This window comes from Podarcis tiliguerta, assembly GCF_965153285.1.
Source record: "Podarcis tiliguerta genome assembly, chromosome: 10".
NCBI classification, from domain to species: domain Eukaryota; kingdom Metazoa; phylum Chordata; class Lepidosauria; order Squamata; family Lacertidae; genus Podarcis; species Podarcis tiliguerta.
The window spans coordinates 18,445,187-18,466,085 of NC_139543.1; the positions used below are offsets into that span (position 1 = coordinate 18,445,187).

General features: G+C 45.8%; 1 protein-coding gene across 1 annotated transcript in view; it reads left to right on the forward strand.

Annotated features, from left to right (window-relative positions):
* The first annotated feature begins 207 nt into the window (after nucleotides 1–207).
* SLC13A1 (solute carrier family 13 member 1) overlaps nucleotides 208–20,899 on the forward strand; it is a 95,041-nt gene continuing 74,349 nt past the window's right edge. Inside the window, exon 1 of the mRNA XM_083399765.1 lies at nucleotides 208–493. The gene's annotated coding sequence lies outside the window, so the exon portion shown is untranslated. The remainder of the gene's footprint in view (nucleotides 494–20,899) is intronic.

Sequence of the window (20,899 nt, forward strand, 5' to 3'; positions counted from 1 at the left end):
TCTTTAAAACCCAAGTAATCAACTTGAATTGCTATGTGGATCACGGCCAAAACAAAAAGCAAAAGGGAAAAAACCACTCTGTTCCCTTTTGCCTCATTGTCCAGAGCACTTGCGTTCTACAGTGATCAGAGTAAATTGGGCACAACAAGCCATTGCCTGTTATGAAGTCAGAAGCTGAAACAAAAGACGTACTTGTTCAGAGAAGTTGACTTTTGGAGGAAGAGAAAGAAAATGGAGCAACAACTTACCAAGAGGTGCTTCCCTCTTGTCCTAGTTTGCCTCTACCACGCCTCTCCCTTGACACATAAACCAACCTCCTATTTAATCTCTCTTCCTAGGTGGTGGAGACTTCCCTCAAAGAAAGCCAAGGCAGAAGGACCTGCTCTTGGTTTACTACTCGGTGAAGCTCTTTTCATCACAGAACAAGCTCCCTTGGACATTTCATAAACCTTCCTCTTGGATCTAGCTCCAGATTGGGTTGACTCCTTTGCTGGTAAGTTTCTGAACTCTCTCCCCTGCCCTGTGTGGCTTCAGTAATCTGAATCCCAATGGCTTTCCTATCTACGGTCTTTTATGAGCTAGGAAAGGTAGTTTGCTTTGCATTTTATAGTCTCTTTATCTGAAATATCGATTTTCTGCAAAATAGTTATAAGCGGCCGAGTAAGAGCCAAGAAAGTTGTTCCAACTTCCAAGTGTTTCTGTTCAACATTGCAATCTTAACCCTGCTTACACAGAAGTCATGCGGCTTACTCCCAGGTAAGGGGAATTAGGATTGCAACTCCAGGCTAAGGGAGCTGGGCATGTTTAGCCTGGAGAAGAGGAGGTTAAGGGGTGATATGATAGCCATGTTCAAATATATAAAAGGATGTCATATAGAGGAGGGAGAAAGGTTGTTTTCTGCTGCTCCAGAGAAGCGGACATGGAGCAATGGATCCAAACTACAAGAAAGAAGATTCCACCTAAACATTAGGAAGAACTTCCTGACAGTAAGAGCTGTTCGACAGTGGAATTTGCTGCCAAGGAGTGTGGTGGAGTCTCCTTCTTTGGAGGTCTTTAAGCAGAGGCTTGACAACCATATGTCAGGAGTGCTCTGATGGTGTTTCCTGCTTGGCAGGGGGTTGGACTCGATGGCCCTTGTGGTCTCTTCCAACTCTATGGTTCTATGGTTCTATGATTCTATGATTCTATGATTCTATGGTTCTATGATTCTATGGTTCTATGATTCTAAAACTCAAGATCTCTAAGGGAAGCATCTTTTAAGATCAATGGTCATTCAGCTTGAGCGCAAAGAGGATGCATGTGCTTGGAAAAGAACAAAAGAACCCTGTTTTCCTTAACGAATGGTGCTTAACTCTGCAAGAGTTGCTTCTGAAACAGGCTGAAGGATTCATAAAGATTTGTTGTGAACAGGGTGAAGCCGAAGCACTGCCTCATATCTTAAAAGCTGCTCCAAACTGGAAATGGCTGCATTCCAGAATGCACACCCTGCAAGAGTCCCGGAAAAAGCGGGACATCCTGTTTCCCCCTGCAAGAGCATGGTGGCCATTTTGCGCTGAGAACTTGCCCCAGAAAAAGCACTATTTGGGGGGCCACGAACTTGTGTGGCACCCCAAAACAGGCATTTCAGGGGCCCTGAAAAAAGTGCATCTTTGGGGCTCCATCATTTTGTGTGTGTCATGTGACTTCTGCAGACAGGAAGATGCATGCCCCAGTTTTGGAACTCAACATGTTGGAGGGTATGAGATTGTCCATTTATAATTGAGAAAGAGTGAGCAGAAACTGTCGACAGAGGTTATAAATCTTTGCCCACTACCTCTAAAACAGGGGTAGAGCCCTTTTCAAACTCATAGATCAGAGTGGTGAGCATTTTGTGTGAGAGTTCCTTTCCTGACCCCACCCTGTTCCACCCCACACTGTGATGCGTTTAGTGACATTTTCAGGTTACCTCAGGGTTGGAGCCGTGTGCGATTGCAGGTCATTCAGACACACATTAACTGGTCATTGTCTATATTGCAATGGAGGAAGCCACACAGCAGCGGTGTCCGAACTAAAGGCCTGGACCCTCAGGCCATGCCCTCACCAGGCCATACTCCTTCCCTCAGGTCACAACATTCTTCACCCCTGATCTGTACCTTCCTTTAATGCTTTCTTCCTTGAATGTTAAAATGTGTCCTTGAAATATTGTAACACCTGTTCCTTTCCTGGATGAAAGTGGAGGGGTGTTTGTAGCTGTAGAAATCTCTGGTATGCAGCCTGTCATACAAAAGTAAGAGCCATATCCATTGCTGCACCCACTTTTGTCTGTGGTCAAACCCCTCATCCCACAATTGCCTCAGGCCCCGGCTACAATGGGCCTGCAATCCCCTGAGAGTTCAGTTTAGTCTGTGGCTGAAAAAAGTCTCCCACCCAGAGCAATCTAAAGATAATTCCAAAGATGTATGTCTTTTTATGCACATAGATCCATAATTGAACTAAGGGCTAAAGGAGAGCATGATAATTTATATTCAATGTTAGATAAAGGTAAAAGGAAAAGGACACATGGATGGTTAAGTTCAATCAAAGGCGACTATGGGGGTTGCGGTGCTCATCTGGCTTTCAGGCCGAGGGAGCCGGCGTTTGTCCACAGACAGCTTTCCGGGTCATGTGGCCAGCATGACTAAACCGCTTCTGGAGCAACAGAACACCATGGCGGAAACCAGAGCACATGAAAATGCTGTTAACCTTCCCGCTGCAGTGGTACCTATTTATCTACTTGCACTGATGTGCTTTCAAACTGTAGGTTGGCAGGAACTGGGACACAGCAACGGGAGCTCACCTCATCATGCAGATTCGAACCGCCAACCTTCCAGTCCCCAAGCCCAAGAGGTTCAGTGGTTTAGACCACAGTGCCACCCACGTGCCTATGTTAACACTACTCAGAAGAGATGGATGGATAGAAACTTAATTTGCACTAGCCAGTTGCCATAACACAAAGATAAAATATAGTGGGGATAGAGCTAAATAGTTAGCTACTCAGAGTAGACCCAGTGACATTAATTGACATGATTAACTTACGCCCATGAATTTCAACGGACCCACTCTGATTAATGAAGAAGTTCTCTCTGCCACCTTTGGAAAATGTCCACATAATTATTACTCTGGAATTAGCTTCCATGGAACGACTGGGCTGGCAAGCTGCAGGGTGGATTACATTTTCAAGTACCGCATCAGTGTAATCATTATGAGGCACACACACTTACATGGCAATTTCATTGCAATCTGCCAGAAACCCTCCAGCTCAAGGCAAGAACAACCTTTCCTTATCACCCATATTCCTTAACAACATGTTTGCTAAAAAAAACAAACCAGGAAACGGATGCTGAAAGGCAATTAAAATTTGGCTGAGCATATGCCTACATTGGATCTGACAGTTCAAAGCTGAGGATTCAGGAAGAAGTTCCGAAAGAGAAAACCACAAGGCCTGAAATCATTTTGATATAGATGTGTCTTTGGCAAACCCAGCGCTGTTTTTCTAGAAAAAGAGGTGCCAGAACTTGCCATGAACGCCTCCCTTGTTCTCTTATAATAGCAAAGGAGCCCACCTGAGAGGCGCTGGAACTAAATTCTGGTGAGTTCCAACGGAAAATAATACCTGGGGAAGCCCATGACTAAGATGAAGGGGAGATGGGACTAAATAAGCCTTAAGTCAGAGATTACTGTGAGAATGGTGAACGGTGGCTATTGAGGAACAAATGCACCTGATAACAGCTCTCTCTTTTTTTTTGTAAAATTAGTGGTTAGGTTAGGGAACCTTGGGCCTTCCAGGTATGTCGGGTTCCTGTTCCTATCATTTCATTAAAAAATAATAATAGATACATTTCTATACTGTTCCTTTTTATTTTAAGAAAAAAATTCCAAAGAGGTTTACAATCTACATCAAAACATCAAATCAAACAATCTGAAATTTTTTAAAAATACAGAAGAAAATCAGATACAGAGCATAAATTCAAAGCCACATAATTAACAGGAAACTAAAATGTTATCTTAAAGATTTCAAAATAAGACGTAACAAAGGAAGTCCAGCATAGAATACACATTTAACACAGCGAAGTTAACACAACTAACTTTTTAAATGTTTGATGTTTTACTATGTTTTTTTTAAACAATGGGAGAGTGCACATTTCGGGGTGAAGAAAAATTGTTGAAAAGTTGCAGCGCCATTTGTGGCTGTAGAGACCGGGGTCAAGTACAGAATATGCATTAAATGCAACATAGTTCACCCAAAAAACTTAACAAAGATTTCAAAATGAAACATTACGAAAGGAAGTCAGCTATAAAATACACATTTTAAACAGCATAATTAACAGAATAACAGATTATCTTAAACACAGAACATATCTGCTGCTGCTGCTGCCAGTGGTGGTTCGTGGTGGGCAGTGGCTGTGGAAGTTCGGGCTCAAGGACCTGGGTTTACACTAAGAGACCTGGTACTTGGCAGAGTAGCAGAGGGAATTCAGGGTGATGCTAAGACCTCCACGTGGCATGTCACTATTTGCTTGCTTGCTTGTTGTCTATCTGACTAGGTTGCCCCAGCCACCCTGGGTGGTTTTCAACAAATCAAAACACCCAACACAGTACAACATTGACCATTAAGGGCTTCCTTATACAGAGCTGCCTTCATATGTCTTCTAAAAGTTGTATGGTTCTTTGACATCTGATGGGAGGGTGTTCCACAGGGCAGGCACGACTACCAAGAAGTCTCTCTGCCTGGTTCCCCTTAACGTCACTTCTTGCAATGAGGGAACTGCCAGAAGGAGGAGGACCTTAGTGTCTGGGCTGAGCGCTGGGGGTGGAGATGCTCCTTTGGGCATACAGGGATACCTTTCACAGATACATCTCCTATTTCAACAACTCTGTACATTTCCCCTCCCTTCGCAACCATAGGACATACCACTAGCATGTCCATTGCTCCACGCACTTGTTCCCCTGGCCCCCCACCCATCCCTGCCACGCAGCCCCCAAACGGTTACACAGAAGGGCTGAAAAAGGTTCTCCCGCTCTGATACGACTATAACCACGCAGCGTATCCAAAAGCCGCCACTAGAAATACAGGAGCAAAATAATTCAACGGGGAAAAGCCAGCTCAATAAAAGATGAAAGGGTGGCTTTAGCAACAGTACTCATGTAACCCTCCGAGCTAAATAATAAGCAAGGCTACCGCTTTCCGACATCAATGACCCATCGTGTCACAAACCCTTCCTTTCTTTTAAATCTATTTTTCATTGAGGAGTAAGCGTTCTCTTCTCCAGCATTAGAGGTTTAGAGTGAACAGCTCCTAGTTCCCCTTTTACTGTAGTTACACAGTTAATAAGTTGGAGGGCAGCTTTAAAGCTTAGCATGCCTTGGCAGTTAAATGCTTTGGCCATGAAAGTGATATTGAATTTGTACGATTCTGGTAGGACTGAGACTTCTGAGTTCTTCAGTACAGAAGCTGACAAAGGGAAGGAGTGGAAACCAACTGGGGAGAGGGTCAAAGTGGTGTCCATTTTTTTGGAAATGCATCCTTTTCAAATAACTCATAGGAAAAGCTTTGAATTGAAGTACATTAGGGCTTCCCAAACTTGGCTCTCCAGCTGTTTTGGGACTACAGTTCCCATCATCACTGACCACTGGTTCTACTAGCTAGGGAAGATGGGAGTTGTAGTCTGACAACAGCTGGAGACCCAGGTTCGGGGAAACCCTGAAAGACAATGTTAGTTAAAATACAATGGACTGGATTTAATAGTATTGATAATGTAATGAATGGCTCTTTAGTTATAGATGAAATCCTTTAGCGGAAAACCCCCTTCGGGTTATGAAATACTGTAATCCCTCCTCTTACTGTGATGGCCTGGGATTCAGATTCAGATGCTGAACCTGAGGAATTCCAGCCTGCACAGGATTCCCCACCTCCAGAACCAGCTGAGCCGGGGCTGGGGCATGAGACTGAAGGGTCCTCACCTGTGCTGGGTCCTCAGGTGCAGACACCAGCTGAGTCTGCTCTGACTCCTGAGGTGACATGAAGAGGTAACATGGTTTAGTTAGCTGGGAGAGTTTGTGGCAGAGAGCAGTCTAGAATCAGAGGCAAAAGCTGAAGCAGGAGGTAGGTTGGAGGGAAGTAAAGAGGCAGAGTTGAGTCAGGCTGGTGAAGAGTCACGGATGTCTCCTCATCTTGCTGCAACAAGCTCCTTTCCCCCCTGACTCCCAGAATCAGGAGAGGCATGAAATGGGAGGCACAAAGACAAGCACATGGGTGTGTGTGTGTGTGTGTGTGTGTACATGTTGAAAATATTATTTAAATTAAAGCAAATATTAAAAATAGCATTTAGGAAAATCATGATTTACTGGGAGGAAGACAACAAAGAGACAGGACGATGCTTCTTGCCTAACTTGGGGTACCATTTGGTCTGGGGATGGTGCTGATTACTGGGCTACAGTTGCACATCTGTGCTAGTGATCTTGCTCATATCCCTGTTAGACCTTTGGTTCCAATAGCTCAGGAGTGTCCAAGCTGGTGCGTTCCAGATCGTTTGGACTACAGGCCCTATCAGCCCTGCTTGGCGAAACCTGCAATAGCTGGTGTAAATAAATAAAGAGTTTTGATAACCCCCCACAGCAACAGAATAAATTGGGGTCAAATACAATGCCACCTTTTGTATATCCACATTTTTGTGGCTACCTCCAACTCTTGGAACGAAAGCTGAGGTAATTCGAACCTTGTTGATGGAAGTGAGAGTGCTGCCAAGATACAAGTTCAATCTTCTATGCTACCTTATTAGATTACGGAAAGAAGTTGCAAATAATTACTATGCTTCCTAGAAGGGAAGAAAGGGAAGAAAGAGGAGAAAAATTATTGTGATACAGTGGTACCTCTGGTTAAGAACTTAATTCATTCCGGAGGTCCGTTCTTAACCTGAAACTGTTCTTAACCTGAGGTACCACTTTAGCTAATGGGGCCTCCTGCTGCCGCCACGCTTCCATAGCGTGATTTCTGTTCTCATCCTGAGGTAAAGTTCTTAACCCGAGGTATTACTTCTGGGTTAGCAGAGTCTGTAACCTGAAGCGTTTGTAACCCGAGGTATCACTGTACTTTAAATATCAAGAGGTTGCAAAAGCTCTTGCTTCTCTTTTCATGAAGTTCAGGCCATCTGTCAGTGTCCAAGTAAGCTATAAATGTGGTTTGATGAGATGTCTGGTGCAGTCCACAGATGATTCAGACAGATGAACGAGAAAAGCAATTTGGTTCTTAGCGATGTGAAGCTGAGGCTGCGTATAGACGGAAGAATTGGAAGATAACATTGAACTGGCATCGCGAGCAGCCAGAATCAGAAAGCAGGGAAGGAAATCACCCACCAGTGTAAATCTGTGATGGGAGAAATTGCACCAGTCCAAGTTACACCACCATTAAAGGTGAAGGTGCCTTGCTTTGAATTCAACAAATCTGTTTAAAGAATGTGCCAGAAAATCCAATGTATTAAAGGAAGCACAAAAAGAGTCAAAGGAGATTTTGAACAGTGTTCCGAGTTCTGGGAAAATGCAAAGTCATCTGAATACTGCACAGGGAAAGTCCCATTACTGGTTTGCCATTCTGGTGTGATCAAATGTACCAATGCGGCTCCATGGTAGAGCATATTCCTTGCACACAAAGATTCCTCAGTTTGACTCCTGGCATATCCAGGTATGGCTGAGGTAGACCCCCCCCCCTTGAAACCCTGGAGAACTGTTGCCAGTCTGGATGTAAATAATACTGAACCAACAGTTTGACTCCATGTCTCCAGGTCATGAGTTCAAGCCCGATGTTGGGCAAAAAAATTCCTGCACTGCAGGGGGTTGGACTAAATGACCCTCACAATCGATCCCAACCCCTCAATTTTAGAATTATAGGATTCTAAGGCTGCGTCCTTAGAGTTTCTGCATTTCACAATTCAAGAAGTCAGGAAACATTTTCATGTATGTGACAACAGCAGCATGGATGCTATTAGCCCAGAGATGGAAATAAGAGAAAGTCTCTACCAGAGAGGAATGGCAAATTAAGCTGTTAGACTACACCGAAATGGCAAAACTGACTGGAAAGCTCAGGGACCAAAAATACAAAAATTTCAAGAAAGAATGAGGAAAATTAAATTATTACTGTAAGCAGATGAAAACATTAGCAGGACATTAGACCCAGTGTAAGCAGATGAAAACATTAGCAGGATTTTAATCTCACTTGTAATGTTACAAATACTATGAACAATATGGATAGATACAAAATATAGGCATAATATGCAGTTGAAAACGTTGACATTAGAACCCATGGAGGGGATGGGGGAAGTCTCGAGAAATATATTTATATGGATATGTATTTGGTTTTGTTATAAATTTATATTTGTAAAATCAAATAAAAATGATTTTTTAAAAAGAAGACAGGAAATAGACAGTGCAGGATACCCAGGTCGTTGGAGAGATTGGGTGCCAAAGACAGCCTTGTTTCTTTTCCCTGTTGTGGAAAAGATGCCTTCTTCTGAAGATTGTTGTCGTTGTTTAAGTAAAGGTAAAGGTACCCCTGCCCGTACGGGCCAGTCTTGACAGACTCTAGGGTTGTGCGCTCATCTCACTCTAGAGGCCGGGAGCCAGCGCTGTCCGCAGACACTTCCGGGTCACGTGGCCAGCGTGACAAGCTGCATCTGGCGAGCCAGCGCAGCACACAGAACGCCGTTTACCTTCCCGCTAGTAAGCGGTCCCTATTTATCTACTTGCACCCAAGGGTGCTTTCGAACTGCTAGGTTGGCAGGCACTGGGACCGAGCGACGGAGTGCACCCTGCCACGGGGATTCAAACCGCTGACCTTTCGATCGGCAAGTCCTAGGCGCTGAGGCTTTAAACCACAGCGCCACCCGCGTCCCTATGTTGTTGTTTAGTTGTGTCCAACTCTTCGTGACCCCATGAAGGTTAGCTCAACCATAGATACATTCCTGAAGAGGTAGCACCATGTACTTCTAGATGGCTTAGAAACTGTTGGTCTGAAATCAAAGCATCAGGAACAGTATGGGAACATAATGAGACACAGTTACAACAATGGGTAGAAATAGCTTATTCACTGAGCTTTGTAGTACAAATTAATCCATCTAAGATAAGGTGGGAATGCACAAGAATTCAGATGCTTGCTCAAAGTGAAGGAGCCTTTGAGTGCTTTCCAGGTGAAAAGTAGTGAAGGCTTCAAAGGCATTCCAAAGGTGGGGACTTTGACCACAATCTGAGTTGCCTACCTCTGCCACCGCCTTCCGCTTTCAGTACCCAAACTTATCCTGAGGGATTGGGAGGAAGCACGAGAAGTAGCAGAAGAGGAGGCCAATCCGTGAATCTGGGATCATCTAAGGAAGCTGAATGGTGGGAGACTCAAGGCAGATGCAAAGGAAGAGCTTCTTCATAAAACACATAATTAAACTATAACATTTCTTACCTCAAGGTGTAGCGATGGCCACCATCTTGGAGAACTTTAAATGATTAGTCAAATTCATGGAGGATAAAGCTTTCAATGGCGGCATATTACCTCCAGCGTGTCTCTGAATATAACTTGCTTGGGTACGTGATCGGGAGAATGCTGTCAAGCTCCTGTCTTGCTTGTGGGTTTCGGATAGGCCTCCATTTGGCCACTGGGGGAACAGAACACTTTCCTAGATGGACTTTAGGTCTGATCTAGCAGGTTTCCTCTTATGAAATCACTTTCAGATGTTTTATAGGAAGCAATTCATAAATGGAGCCATAATAATAATAATAATAATAATAATAATAATAATAATAATAATAATCTCTTATCTTTTTCTCACTGGGCCTTTTTTTGCCTGGAAGAAGAGGTAAGGCATAGTCTCAGGCCTCAATGGAGCACCTTTGTCTACCAGAGGTTGAGATTAGGACTACTGCTTGCTCCACCCATCATTTATGCCAGGAAGAAAGCCCTGGAGGAAATGATGCACATAAATTTTCTACCAGGAATTTTATAACTGGTTGTCCTAGTCCAAATCTCTGGTTGAGCCCTGAGACTGTACACTACTTCATCTTCCCCTCTGTGCTCCTAAGTAAGGTTCTGTCAAGGACTGGTTGAATGACGAAGAGCGGTGGGAGACGCCAGCCCAAGACCCCCCCCCCCCCAGGGATGACACAGAGGAAGAAGACTTAGACCCAGGACAGTGGTGGTGGGACACTGAGGACCGGTCTGCGGAAGGGACAAGCTGGGAGGTGATAGAAGCAGGAAGTTTCAGAAGAAGAAAGCCATTCCAGGACAGGGTTGGGTGCTGAGGGTCACAGTATGAGCACAGACTCCGACAAGGAAGAGTCAAATGCTGCTTCAGTTGCTCAGCAGCTGCACAGCTCCTCTTCAGCTAACTCTCCTCCTTGACTGACACCCAGATCATAAAGAACCTTGCACATTGCTGAGCCAGACAGACCCTGAGTGGGATCCCTTCCCCTCACCAGAGTTTTTGGCTGCTTGTGAGGAGTCCCGAGGGAGAGGGATAGACAGGGAGGGAAGGAAGGAAGGAAGGAAGGAAGGAAGGACCAGATGCCAGTCCCAGAAACATCTTCAACTAGGGCAGATTTTGTGAATAAAAGCTGATTGCACTTCACGTCTTGAGTCCTCTTCCTGACCTGTGGATGAACGTGTTCAGAGGAGGGCAACCAAAATGGTCAAAGGCCTGGAAATGATGCCTTATGAGGAACGGCTAAGAGAGCTGGGCATGTTTAGCCTGGAGAAGAGGAGGTTAAGGGGTGATATGATAGCCATGTTCAAATATATAAAAGGATGTCACATAGAGGAGGGAGAAAGGTTGTTTTCTGCTGCTCCAGAGAAGCGGACACGGAGCAATGGATCCAAACTACAAGAAAGAAGATTCCACCTAAACATTAGGAAGAACTTCCTGACAGTAAGAGTTGTTCGACAGTGGAATTTGCTGCCAAGGAGTGTGGTGGAGTCTCCTTCTTTGGAGGTCTTTAAGCAGAGGCTTGACAACCATATGTCAGGAGTGCTCTGATGGTGTTTCCTACTTGGCAGGGGGTTGGACTCGATGGCCCTTGTGGTCTCTTCCAACTCTATGATTCTATGAACCTTCATTCCTGACAGCCCCTTGATAGGATGCAACAGCAGTTTGTGAGCAGGACGGCATTGTGCTTGCTCTTGCCCACAAGTATTTGAGCAGGGGCGACCAACATATGTGAGGATGCTCCCGCCTGAATATTCACAACCCCTGTAAGATAAGTATGCCTGTTCCCACACCACTGTAATGGTCCCTGCAGTACCACAACAATGTTTTGGGGCACCCCTGCCCCACAGCCCTCCATGATCCTTACTTCTAAGTAATGCATTTAGAATCAAACGTGTTTCATATCTCCTTTGGCTATGATGCCGCTGGTTCTTTGCCACACATGGCAAAACACTTGCTATTGACTTTAGCAAACACCTGCTCCTCTCCCTTATGCAAGATCAGGTGGCAGAACAGCAGTCCACTGGAAGCTGAAGCATAAACAGTTATGTTAATATTTCTGGCTCCTTCACCCTCCCTTTCCTCTTTTTGATGATCTAAGAGCTTAGAGTGGCCTAAGAGCTTAAGAGTCTGTCGCTCCAAAGTCACCAGGGGACACAGAGCAGGCGGGAGAGCTGCCTAAGTACCCTTTATACTCCCTTCACACAGGGATAAAGCTGCTTGGTTGCTTGGGAAATAAAGGTCAAAAAGTTTAAGTTGTGTTATTTCAGACATTTCCATGGCAACAGGCTCGAACAGACGGGGCCTGAATGCAAAACTGAGGCATTATTTTAAACACAATATTAATGGTCCACCCCCCCCCCATTTGCAGTGTAATGACGTCCTTCTTTCAAGAATGTGCTCATTGTTGCAGCATTTGGGTTCCAGAGCTGGGCTTCAGTCTTAAATCCTGCAGCCCATGGGTCCAGCGTCAGTCCCAGATTTACAGAAGCCATCCCGGTTTCAGATTTGATCCCGGAATGTCCAGCTTTTCCTTAGGACACCCCTATTTTCATTGAAGAAATGGTGGGGGTATGCAATACGACATTCCCAGGGCTTTATTCCAGCCAGAACTCACTGGAACTCAGTTCTGGCACCTCTCAGGTGGGCACCATTGCCATTATAAGAGAACAAGGGAAGATTTCATGGTGAGTTCCAGCCCCTCTTTTTCTAGAAAAATTGCACTGAACATCCCTATTTTCTGGAGAAATGTTGGAGGGTATGGAATAGGATGTCCCTATTTTCATCCGAGAAATGTTGGAGGGTTTGGCCAAAACCAACTTTTTTCCTGTAAGATAGCTTTCCCCAATCTGGGGTCCTCCAGACTACAAAACTCCTATCGTCCTTCGCCAGTGGCCATGCTAGGTGGAGCTGCTTTGGAGTTCTGTTCCTAAACATATGGAAGGCACCAGGTTGTGGAAGCTCATTGGATGGGACAATCACTATCGAGGAGAATGTAGCACTGTGTTGGTGAGGAGTTACTAGTTTATTGACATTTCTGTTGAAATAAGCTGTGCCCAGCCTAGACAGCAAGCTCAGAATCTGAGATCTTGACCAAACAATATGAAAGGCTAGCAGAACTTCTCCACCCTTCAAGCTCTGATTTGCACCCAATCCAGCCTTCTGAATGGTGAAGGTGTGGCATAATAGACCGTCCTAGGTTGGGTCAGCTTTAGCCCCGAACATGCTGCCTGCAACTTTTTGTAACTTACTCCTCCAGACCTGTTTTTCCTCCAACGTCTTTGCCTATCTTCCCCCGTATTTTTGTTTGTTTTCACTTTTAACATAAATCACTTATTGATCCTACTTCAGCCATTGTCACCTGGAAATAATCTAATCTCTACAATGGCAGAGAAGAAGCATGACAAAACTGAGATGGCCGTGGATGGGGAGTTACAACTTGTTAGCCAATCTCTTGACATAACACCTTGTGGAAACAACTTTTACACTATTTCTACTACTGCTGCAATTAAAAGACGCCTGCTTCTTGGGAGAAAGGCGATGACAAACCTAGACAGCATCTTAAAAAGCAGAGACATCACCTTGCCAACAAAGGTCCGTATAGTTAAAGCCATGGTTTCCCCAGTAGTGATGTATGGAAGTGAGAGCTGGACCATAAAGAAGGCTGATTGCCGAAGAATTGGTGCTTTTGAATTATGGTGCTGGAGGAGACTCTTGAGAGTCCCATGGACTGCAAGAAGATCAAACCTCTCCATTCTGAAGGAAATCAGCCCTGAGTGCTCACTGGAAGGACAGATCCTGAAGCTGAGGCTCCAATACTTTGGCCACCTTATGAGAAGAGAAGACTCCCTGGAAAAGACCCTGATGTTGGAAAAGATGGAGGGCACAAGGAGAAGGGGATGACAGAGGACGAGATGGTTGGATAGTGTTCTCAAAGATACAATAATGAGTCTGACCAAACTGCAGGAGGCAGTGGAAGACAGGAGTGCCTGGCGTGCTCTGGTCCATGGGGTCACAAAGAGTTGGACACAACTAAACGACTAAACAACAACAACAATGCTGCTGCTGTTCCTGTTTCCTTTCTTTCAGTTTTCTTCTCTCTCTTACATTAGTTAAATTTAGAAAAACTGCACTAACTGAATATATCTAAGTAAATGAGTAATGGCAATCGATTTTCATTTTCTCCTTGACATCCTTGGTGACTGAGATGGGCAGATAGCACAACAATGTTCTCAAAATGTGCAGACATGCCAAAAAGTGAGCAGTTAGGTCTTCTCCATTCTGATTCTCCTTCTTAGCCCCCCCCCCCAACTACTGTGTGAATTAGTCAATTTAAGCCGTAGCGATAACTTGAGTGGGAATAGATTATGGCAGCTTTCAGCAACCTGGGACTATCCAAATCTGTGGTTCCCACAGGGGGCAATTAGATTTTAATGGGGGCAATTCGAGAATGAGTTATTAACAGTTAATGGCCTTTTAGGCTTCCTCCATTTTGAATAATAAGAATTATATGTCACGGGGGGCGGGTGTCAGGATTTTAGAGATGCTTAGGTGGGGCATGGTCGAAAAAAGGTTGGGAACTACGGGTCCAAATGTTTCAGTCTGCAATTAGTCACCTCTTTCTGGGCTGTACTACTTCAGAATTTAGGTGGGGTCTGCATGATTAAGTATTTTTCTTAATAGTTTAAGAAAATTATTCCCTGAACTCAGAACCATAGCTATCAACCGTCCCTTATTTGGCGGGAAAGTCCCTTATCACAGTGGCTGTGTCCTGCTGCTGTCCCTTATTGATGATGTCCCTTAAATTTCCTGGGTTTCAAAGGAAGCAGCTCCTCTCCCTCCTTCCCTGCTGGCCAGGGAGGAGGGAGGCTCCAACTGTGTTGCTTGGCTGTGTTGCTCACCCAATAAGGAGTCTTAGAACGACTGGGGGTGGAGCTTGCATGCCTTATGTCGATCAAATCAGCTGCGTTGCCTGGGGACTCACCTTTGCTCAGTGCTTCCCAGCGGAGAGGTGACGGTGGTTTTCCTTGCTGCATCCCCTTTGCCGGGTTGCTGCGCTGTGGGAACCACCGCTTGAGGCTTCGTTTGGCTGCTGGCTGGGCTTTTTGCCTTTGGCTCGGAGGGGCTCAGAAGTTGAACATACCTGTGCTGGGAAAATCCCTTATTTTGGCTGCTGATCCCTTATTTTCGAGGCTGCTGGCCCCTTATTTTCAAATCTGTAAGTTGACAGCTATGCCCAGAACACTTGATAAAAGGGAAAGGGTTCCAATCTGTTTTTTAATATGCGGGGATTGTTTTTTTGCCCTTGGGTGAGCTTTCTATCATGAGAACCTTCAACTGCAGTCAAAGGTGGTGTGTTCCAGATAGAGCTTCACTATAACATCTGCTGTTTCTGAGCTCTAAATCCAATGGAAAGTTGGTCCTTCTCTAGCCCATACAGGAAAGTTCACATATTTTTGTTTTCTGTGTGGGCAACATACAGAGCATTTATCATGCTACTCACATCTTATGTAGGAATGAAATGGTACAACCATCTTGGGTTTTGTTTTTAGTAGAAAAATCATTGTTTTCTGTTGTTGTCGGGAGGTTCAAAAGGTCAGCCAAGGAAGACTTAAGGGGTGGTGTAAAAGCATGCCTATTATGGGGAACTTAGACTTAGAAAAACTCTTATTGCCCATGTGGTAGGCTGAGAGGTTGGTGTGTGTGTGTGTGTAAAAAAAGTGTATATAAGTGAAACTAGCAAGCAGAGACGGTTTCCTGGGAATTCAAGAAAGCATTTTAAAATCCCAAGAAGAAGCCAGGACAGAGAGCGTTAGAGAGGCACCAGACGCCAGGGATAAAAGAGGTTGAGGTGGAAGCTGCACTGCTATTAGACTAGGATGAGCTAAAATTGTGTTATTGGCTTAAGCAGGAAAGTGCCTAGATAGAAAAAAGGATTTTTCTATGCTACTTTCATATCCAAATTGCTCATTAGAGTTAACTGTATGGAAAGTACCTTCTAATCTTATGTTTCTTTCCTTCTGTTCCCTTTCTCTTGCTTTCTCTTTCTTCTCTTTCCTTTCCTTGTCTTTTCTTCCTTCTGGCTTTGTTCCATCTTAGAGGCAGAGGGCCTCCTCGGTAGTGGCGCCTGCCCTGTGGAACGCCCTCCCAGCAGATGTCAAGGCAATAAGCAACTATTTTACTTTTAAAAGACAAGTGAAGGCAGCCCTGTTTAAGGAGGTTTTTAATGTTTGGTACGGGATTGGTTTTAATATTCTGTTGGAAGCCATCCAGAGTGGCTGGGGAAACCCAGCCAGATGGGCGGGGTATAAATAATAAATTATTATTATTATTATTATTATTATTATTATTATTATTATTATTATTATTATTAAAGTAGCTATTTTTTCTCAGTATATTATAAAAAAGATCCTTTGTAATGGGAATGTGTTTTTGTACATCTTTGAATCAGTATCGATAAATACATTTTTTTTAAAAAAAGAAAAGAAAGTGCCTTCCAATCAAAGTAGAGGAATTGCAGATTTCTGTGAGAGGGAATTGATTGGCAAAGTCATTGTCCCGAGATATTGTGATCAGCAATTATCTTTAAAAAGAATGATTACCAAACTGCATGGATGATATGGTCTTTGCTGGCTTCTGGTTACAGCAGCCAGGAAGTGCAACCTCTATATGATACCTTTTTACCTGGCATCGGCAGTAGATATCTCCATCATAAAACCTGTATGTCAACTTCCCATTTTGACATTTTGCTGACCACTGTCAGTCGACGTAATTAAGCTGAGCTACCAGGAACATTGATCTAACCCAATATGGCAGCTGACATGTCCCCAGCTATAATCCAGCTCTGAAACAAAAAAAACGTTTTGGCTCAGACTCTCCCCAACAGCAGATCCAATTAAACTAAGGGCTGAAAAATGTTCCATCAAGTTTATACCTTTTCTGAATTTTGCTCTGATTAAGGGAACATTGTTCTGTTTCCTGTTTATTCATCCTTCTTTATTACCTTTTCCCTCATGAACTCCTGATTACTCAACACCTAAAGCCTCTAATATGCTTGTGTTGTTTATTCCCTTTAATTTGTTAAATGCTTCACTGCTTTTCAGGCAATGGATGTGAAAACTCAGTCAAAGCCACCCAAGGACTGCTGCGTGTTGCTTCTTTCCCAGCAGAGACTGGATGGCTGGCCAGATCACAGAATCTTAGAGTTGGAAGGGATCCCAATGATCATTTAGTCCAACCCCCTGCAATGCAGGAATACGCAGCTGCTCCGCACGGGGATCGAACCTGCAACCTGCATTATCAGAGCCACGTTCTAACCAACTGAGCTATCCAGGCTGACATGCATCAGCTAGCTTTCTATCAGGTTTCATATTGTCGCTCTTCCACATTTATGGAACTAGGTGCTATTAAAGCCATACCAAAGGCTGCCACTGAAAATGACACAAACAGCCTTCATGTGTTTTTCACATTTTGTGTCCTTTCCCCCCTCATTCAGCAGCAGTAGTACAGAAAAAACCATTTCAACTTTCCCTGTGATTTTATTATTTCCCAATTGCCCTCTGCGCATCAAGATGGGCCGTATCAAAACATCCCTCGTAGCTCATGTTTTGTTTCATTTTCCTAGCTTAAGGCATTCCTCATACGATACGGTTCAGTGTACTATATCAGATAATGAATGAAACAGGGAGTGAAAGAGCATTTTATCTGGAAAGATCGCAAACATTGTTCAAATGCGTGGAACATTTCTCTTGACCCATGAGAAAAAGGAGGCTGTGCAAATTGTCGTTGTCAGGGAACTGCCATCGGCAGGACAGGAGGTGCCAAGGCTCTCTGAGGTAGAGAGAGACTTGACACCTGAAGAGGGAACCAGTAGGGGGCGAACAGGAACGTCAAGGGAAGGGGAGTCGGAGGAATGGCTCAGAGATGCTTCCAGTGAAAACAGTGGGGAAGTCTCAGGGCCCCCTATAGGAACACCCGTTCCTCGGCGGAAACTGTCACGCAGAGAGTCCAGAAGACGTGTTTCCGTTAAGGAGCTTTTATGTTGGAAACGTTTCCGAAAGCAGCCACTTTCGGATACTGCTAGCGACTGACGCAGCCATGCTGGAGGGGCTCCGTCACAGGCAGAGGTTTGAGAAGCTGTTCAAACTCTGAGGGATTGCAATTTACACACAAGCAGCTCTTCATCCCATCACAGCAATCCGAAAGTCATCGACAGCTAGCTTGTGCCAGGGAGAGGCATCATGAGCGAACCAGCAGGAACCGGAGGGGCAGCTGGAGGTCCAAGCCTGGAGGAAAGGTATAGGACGTTGGAAATCCAGCTTGCCTTGCAGACGGCGAGGCTGGAAGAAAGGAGGGCTCAGGATGCAGAGAGGGGGAGGGAGAAAGCCACCCCACTCAACAGAAAGATGCCAGGATTGGTGCAGAAATTTGGGGGGGACCCCAGGAACTACCATGCCTTTAGGACAGAGATGCAATATGCTCTCAATCTGCAATTCGATGACTTCCCTGATGAGGAATCGCGAGTGGCTTTTGTAATTAGCCACCTCGAATCAGGGGCGAAGGACTGGGTTAGACCCTTGATGGCAGCAAATAATGAGATCCTAAAGGACGCGATGAAGTTTTTTCGTGCCATGGACCTGATGTTTTCCAGTGACATTGAGCAGGGAGGGGTGCGAAGGCAGTTAATGGCTTGCAAACAGGGAAACCGGACTGTCCGTGAGTACTGGACTGAGTTCACTATGTTGATTCATCGATTGGGGTGGGACTTGGCTTCTGAGCCCATTCAAATGCTTTTCGAAGAGGGTCTGTCTTCGTCCTTGAAAGATGAACTTTCCCGGAACCCCAGAGCAGAGTCTATGGACCAGCTGACTAAAGCCGCGCTAGCCATTGGAGCGCGCCAGGAAGCGAGGGCTTTGGAGAAGCGGGAGGGGAAAGGAGAACGTTGGAGGGAGCTCCGCATTCCAGACATTCCAGAGCAGCCTTTCCCGCCGGCAGAGCCGATGGAAGTGGGAACAGCGCGTGCGCGCACAGTTTCAAACATCGGTGAAGGGCGGAAGAAAGAGGGAAAGGGCGGGAAAAAATGCTATCTCTGCCAACAGCCAGGACACTTTGCCAGAGTCTGTCCACGGAGAAAGGAATGGCAAGGCATGGCAGGAGCTGTTGGGGGAGAGGAGGAGGAAAGCACAGAGCAAGTAAAAGCCAACGCCTGGCTGCCGTCGGGGCACAGCAGCCAGGCTCAAAAGCAGTGAGAGTGCCCGCACCAGAACCTCCCAGGCCTGCTCTAGTGATAGAGGTGTTGCTAGAGCTGCCAAATGGACACCCCCTACAGATCAAAGCCCTGCTGGATTCAGGCAGCTCCTGTAATTTCATGAGTAAGGAGTTCGCAGCTGAGCACCAGATACAAACCCTCCCCTTAAGTAAACCCCTGCAGGTAACCACGATTGACGGCAGAGAGCTGTTGGGAGGAGAAGTGAACCAACAGACTGTTCCCATGATAATGAGGGTGGCAAGACACACCGAGAGGATAGCGTTTAATGTGGCCACATTGGGAGGAGCTCCCATTATTTTGGGGATGAGCTGGCTGGCACTTCACGATCCTCTAGTGGGATGGCACCAGAGGGTGGTCTCCTTTGGGTCGGCGCATTGCCTGGAACACTGCAAGCAGGGGAAGGATCCAGGGGGAGCCAAGATCACCTTAGCTGGGATGGAGGTAATGAAGCAAGGGGAGGTGCCTCCGCAATATGCAGATCTGAGCAACGTATTCAGCGAAAGAGAAGCGGACAAACTGCCGCCGCATAGACCCTTTGACTGTCAAATCAACCTACTCCCGGGGGCTCAACTCCCAGTGGGCAAGCTGTACGCCATGTCAGACAGGGAGATGCAGGAGCTGAGGGAGTTCATTGACAAAAACCTGAAGAGGGGTTTCATCAGAGAGTCCCGAGCGGTGGGGGGCAGCCCAGTGTTTTTTGTGGACAAAAAAAACACAGATAAGCCGAGACTTGTAGTGGATTTCAGGGCCCTGAACGCCGTGTCGGAACCCCTGGCCTTTCCTATGCCCAGAATTGATGACATTCTGACCAGGGTGAGAAAGGGGAAGATTTTTACAAAACTGGACCTGCGGGGGGCGTATAATCTGATACGAATAAGGAAGGGGGATGAATGGAAGACCACCATGTTCACCCCTTTGGGAGCATTTGAATACCTCGTAATGCCCTTCGGTCTCCAAGCCGGCTCCGCATGTTTTCAAGCTTTCATCAACCACGTCCTGGGGCCGTTGCTCTACAAGAATTGTGTGGCCTTTTTGGATGACGTGTTGGTGTATTCGGAAAATGAAGAGCAGCATGTGAGGGACGTGAGAGAAGTGTTGGGCCGGCTGCAAGCCAATCAGCTGTGGGTGAAACTGGAGAAGTGCCAGTTTCATGCCAAGGAGGTGGAATTCCTGGGGTACCGCCTGTCAGACCAAGGATTGGCCATGGATCCAGGCAAGGTCCAGGCGGTGCTGGAATGGAAGACACCGAAAACCAAGAAGGATGTGCAAAGATTCCTGGGGTTTGGGAACTTTTATCGGAAGTTCATCAAGAATTTTGCACACTTGACGGCGCCCATCACCGACTGCCTCAGTAGCAAGAAGAAATTTGTTTGGACGGCGGAGGCGGAGAGAGCTTTTGAAGAACTGAAAAGGGCTTTCGCTTCGGAAGAACAACTTCTGCATGTGGACCTACAGAAGCCCATGAGGGTGGAGACAGACGCGTCAGACAGAGCGGTGGGGGCTGTGCTTCTTCAGCCGGGAAGAAATACGTCAGGGTGGAGACCGTGTGCCTTTTTCTCGAGGAAGCTGAATAAGTCCGAGCGGAACTACACGGTGTATGACAGGGAACTACTTGCCATTCACGAAGCGTTCCGGAGGTGGAGACATTTATTGATTGGGGCACAACACAAGGTGCAAGTGTGCACCGACCACAAGAATTTGGAGTATTGGAGAACAGCTCGAGTACTCAACCAACGGCAAGTGAGATGGGCACAGGAATTTTCCAAATTCCACTTTGAGATTTGTTATGTACCAGGCCCAGAGAACGTCAGGGCGGACGCTCTCTCACGCAAACCAGAGTACTTGGAAGGGGAGGGGGCAAGCGAAGAAAGACATGTCATTCCTGAGGACCGCTGGGTGTGTGGGGCGGCGCTGGTGGGGAGACGAGAGCTGGTAGAAGAAACGGAAACTGACGAATATGCCCAAAATAAGCTCAGAGGCCTCAGGGGAGAGGGTGAGAGCCCGGAGGGTTTTGAAGAAAGAAATGGGGCATTGTATTACAAAGGGGCACTGTATATACCAGAAGGTGAATTGAGAGGGAGGGTACTCAAGCAGTTGCATGATAGTCCCACGGCGGGACATTTTGGACAACACAAGACCATGTGGATGGTCACCA